Raw genomic sequence first — 5,000 nt, forward strand, 5'->3', positions numbered from 1 at the left:
CGCTCACGACGGTCACCGCGCCACACAAGAACAGCCCAAAAACAGGCCAAAACAGCCCAAAAACGGGCCAAAACTGGCCATTTTTGGCTGCGCGAGCGAGCGGCGAGCGGCGAACAGCGAGCGAAGCGAGAGGCAGCACCGTCCCTGCTATACGAAAGCCCCATCCAGCCCTGTGCCACCCGGGGGGTTCCAGGGTGCTGAGATGGCTGACGTTTTGCTCCGCTCACGACGGTCACCGCACCACGCAAGAACAGGCCAAAAACTGGCCAAAACAGCCCGCCCAAAAACGGGCCAAAACTGGCCATTTTTGGCTGCGCGAGCGAGCGGCGAGCGGCGAACAGCGAGCGAAGCGAGAGGCAGCACCGTCCCTGCTATACGAAAGCCCCATCCAGCCCTGTGCCACCCGGGGGGTTCCAGGGTGCTGAGATGGCTGACGTTTTGCTCCGCTCTCGACTGGTCACCGCGCAATGCAAGAACAGGCCAAAAACTGGCCAAAACGGCCCAAAAACGGGCCAAAACTGGCCATTTTTGGCTGCGCGAGCGGCGAGCGGCGGACAGCGAGCGAAGCGAGAGGCAGCACCGTCCCTGCTATACGAAAGCCCCATCCAGCCCTGTGCACCCGGGGGGTTCCAGGGTGCTGAGATGGCTGACGTTTTGCTCCGCTCTCGACGGTCACCGCGCAATGCAAGAACAGGCCAAAAACTGGCCAAAACGGCCCAAAAACGGGCCAAAACTGGCCATTTTTGGCTGCGCGAGCGAGCGGCGAGCGGCGGACAGCGAGCGAAGCGAGAGGCAGCACCGTCCCTGCTATACGAAAGCCCCATCCAGCCTGTGCCACCGGGGGGTTCCAGGGTGCTGAGATGGCTGACGTTTTGCTCCGCTCTCGACGGTCACCGCGCAATGCAAGAACAGGCCAAAAACTGGCCAAAACGGCCCAAAAACGGGCCAAAACTGGCCATTTTTGGCTGCACGAGCGAGCGGCGAGCGGCGGACAGCGAGCGAAGCGAGAGGCAGCACCGTCCCTGCTATACGAAAGCCCCATCCAGCCCTGTGCCACCCGGGGGGTTCCAGGGTGCTGAGATGGCTGACGTTTTGCTCCGCTCTCGACGGTCACCGCGCAATGCAAGAACAGGCCAAAAACTGGCCAAAACGGCCCAAAAACGGGCCAAAACTGGCCATTTTTGGCTGCACGAGCGAGCGGCGAGCGGCGGACAGCGAGCGAAGCGAGAGGCAGCACCGTCCCTGCTATACGAAAGCCCCATCCAGCCCTGTGCCACCCGGGGGGTTCCAGGGTGCTGAGATGGCTGACGTTTTGCTCCGCTCTCGACGGTCACCGCGCAATGCAAGAACAGGCCAAAAACTGGCCAAAACGGCCCAAAAACGGGCCAAAACTGGCCATTTTGGCTGCACGAGCGAGCGGCGAGCGGCGGACAGCGAGCGAAGCGAGAGGCAGCACCGTCCCTGCTATACGAAAGCCCCATCCAGCCCTGTGCCACCCGGGGGGTTCCAGGGTGCTGAGATGGCTGACGTTTTGCTCCGCTCTCGACGGTCACCGCGCAATGCAAGAACAGGCCAAAAACTGGCCAAAACGGCCCAAAAACGGGCCAAAACTGGCCATTTTTGGCTGCGCGAGCGAGCGGCGAGCGGCGGACAGCGAGCGAAGCGAGAGGCAGCACCGTCCCTGCTATACGAAAGCCCATCCAGCCCTGTGCCACCCGGGGGGTTCCAGGGTGCTGAGATGGCTGACGTTTTGCTCCGCTCTCGACGGTCACCGCGCAATGCAAGAACAGGCCAAAAACTGGCCAAAACGGCCCAAAAACGGGCCAAAACTGGCCATTTTTGGCTGCACGAGCGAGCGGCGAGCGGCGGACAGCGAGCGAAGCGAGAGGCAGCACCGTCCCTGCTATACGAAAGCCCCATCCAGCCCTGTGCCACCCGGGGGGTTCCAGGGTGCTGAGATGGCTGACGTTTTGCTCGCTCTCGACGGTCACCGCGCAATGCAAGAACAGGCCAAAAAACTGGCCAAAACGGCCCAAAAACGGGCCAAAACTGGCCATTTTTGGCTGCACGAGCGAGCGGCGAGCGGCGGACAGCGAGCGAAGCGAGAGGCAGCACCGTCCCTGCTATACGAAAGCCCCATCCAGCCCTGTGCCACCCGGGGGGGTTCCAGGGTGCTGAGATGGCTGACGTTTTGCTCCGCTCTCGACGGTCACCGCGCAATGCAAGAACAGGCCAAAAACTGGCCAAAACGGCCCAAAAACGGGCCAAAACTGGCCATTTTTGGCTGCACGAGCGAGCGGCGAGCGGCGGACAGCGAGCGAAGCGAGAGGCAGCACCGTCCCTGCTATACGAAAGCCCCATCCAGCCCTGTGCCACCCGGGGGGGTTCCAGGGTGCTGAGATGGCTGACGTTTTGCTCCGCTCTCGACGGTCACCGCGCAATGCAAGAACAGGCCAAAAACTGGCCAAAACGGCCCAAAAACGGGCCAAAACTGGCCATTTTTGGCTGCACGAGCGAGCGGCGAGCGGCGGACAGCGAGCGAAGCGAGAGGCAGCACCGTCCCTGCTATACGAAAGCCCCATCCAGCCCTGTGCCACCCGGGGGGTTCCAGGGTGCTGAGATGGCTGACGTTTTGCTCCGCTCTCGACGGTCACCGCGCAATGCAAGAACAGGCCAAAAACTGGCCAAAACGGCCCAAAAACGGGCCAAAACTGGCCATTTTTGGCTGCACGAGCGAGCGGCGAGCGGCGGACAGCGAGCGAAGCGAGAGGCAGCACCGTCCCTGCTATACGAAAGCCCCATCCAGCCCTGTGCCACCCGGGGGGTTCCAGGGTGCTGAGATGGCTGACGTTTTGCTCCGCTCTCGACGGTCACCGCGCAATGCAAGAACAGGCCAAAAACTGGCCAAAACGGCCCAAAAACGGGCCAAAACTGGCCATTTTTGGCTGCACGAGCGAGCGGCGAGCGGCGGACAGCGAGCGAAGCGAGAGGCAGCACCGTCCCTGCTATACGAAAGCCCCATCCAGCCCTGTGCCACCCGGGGGGTTCCAGGGTGCTGAGATGGCTGACGTTTTGCTCCGCTCTCGACGGTCACCGCGCAATGCAAGAACAGGCCAAAAACTGGCCAAAACGGCCCAAAAACGGGCCAAAACTGGCCATTTTTGGCTGCACGAGCGAGCGGCGAGCGGCGGACAGCGAGCGAAGCGAGAGGCAGCACCGTCCCTGCTATACGAAAGCCCCATCCAGCCCTGTGCCACCCGGGGGGTTCCAGGGTGCTGAGATGGCTGACGTTTTGCTCCGCTCTCGACGGTCACCGCGCAATGCAAGAACAGGCCAAAAACTGGCCAAAACGGCCCAAAAACGGGCCAAAACTGGCCATTTTTGGCTGCACGAGCGAGCGGCGAGCGGCGGACAGCGAGCGAAGCGAGAGGCAGCACCGTCCCTGCTATACGAAAGCCCCATCCAGCCCTGTGCCACCCGGGGGGTTCCAGGGTGCTGAGATGGCTGACGTTTTGCTCCGCTCTCGACGGTCACCGCGCAATGCAAGAACAGGCCAAAAACTGGCCAAAACGGCCCAAAAACGGGCCAAAACTGGCCATTTTTGGCTGCACGAGCGAGCGGCGAGCGGCGGACAGCGAGCGAAGCGAGAGGCAGCACCGTCCCTGCTATACGAAAGCCCCATCCAGCCCTGTGCCACCCGGGGGGTTCCAGGGTGCTGAGATGGCTGACGTTTTGCTCCGCTCTCGACGGTCACCGCGCAATGCAAGAACAGGCCAAAAACTGGCCAAAACGGCCCAAAAACGGGCCAAAACTGGCCATTTTTGGCTGCACGAGCGAGCGGCGAGCGGCGGACAGCGAGCGAAGCGAGAGGCAGCACCGTCCCTGCTATACGAAAGCCCCATCCAGCCCTGTGCCACCCGGGGGGTTCCAGGGTGCTGAGATGGCTGACGTTTTGCTCCGCTCTCGACGGTCACCGCGCAATGCAAGAACAGGCCAAAAACTGGCCAAAACGGCCCAAAAACGGGCCAAAACTGGCCATTTTTGGCTGCACGAGCGAGCGGCGAGCGGCGGACAGCGAGCGAAGCGAGAGGCAGCACCGTCCCTGCTATACGAAAGCCCCATCCAGCCCTGTGCCACCCGGGGGGTTCCAGGGTGCTGAGATGGCTGACGTTTTGCTCCGCTCTCGACGGTCACCGCGCAATGCAAGAACAGGCCAAAAACTGGCCAAAACGGCCCAAAAACGGGCCAAAACTGGCCATTTTTGGCTGCACGAGCGAGCGGCGAGCGGCGGACAGCGAGCGAAGCGAGAGGCAGCACCGTCCCTGCTATACGAAAGCCCCATCCAGCCCTGTGCCACCCGGGGGGTTCCAGGGTGCTGAGATGGCTGACGTTTTGCTCCGCTCTCGACGGTCACCGCGCAATGCAAGAACAGGCCAAAAACTGGCTAAAACGGCCCAAAAACGGGCCAAAACTGGCCATTTTTGGCTGCGCGAGCGAGCGGCGAGCGGCGGACAGCGAGCGAAGCGAGAGGCAGCACCGTCCCTGCTATATACGAAAGCCCCATCCAGCCCTGTGCCACCCGGGGGGTTCCAGGGTGCTGAGATGGCTGACGTTTTGCTCCGCTCACGACGGTCACCGCACCACGCAAGAACGGACCATAAACAGGCCAAAACAGCCCAAAAACGGGCCAAAACTGGTCATTTTTGGCTGCGCGAGCGAGCGGCGAGCGGCGAACAGCGAGCGAAGCGTGAGGCAGCACCGTCCCTGCTATACGAAAGCCCCATCCAGCCCTGTGCCACCCGGGGGGTTCCAGGGTGCTGAGATGGCTGACGTTTTGCTCCGCTCACGACGGTCACCGCGCCATGCAAGAACGGACCAAAAACAGGCCAAAACAGCCCAAAAACGGGCCAAAACTGGCCATTTTTGGCTGAGCGAGCGAGCGGTGAGCGGCGAACAGCGAGCGAAGCGAGAGGCAGCACCGTCCCTGCTATACGAAAGCC

The sequence above is a fragment of the Musa acuminata genome, unplaced genomic scaffold (genome assembly GCF_036884655.1).
Source record: "Musa acuminata AAA Group cultivar baxijiao unplaced genomic scaffold, Cavendish_Baxijiao_AAA HiC_scaffold_642, whole genome shotgun sequence".
Lineage (NCBI taxonomy): Eukaryota > Viridiplantae > Streptophyta > Magnoliopsida > Zingiberales > Musaceae > Musa > Musa acuminata.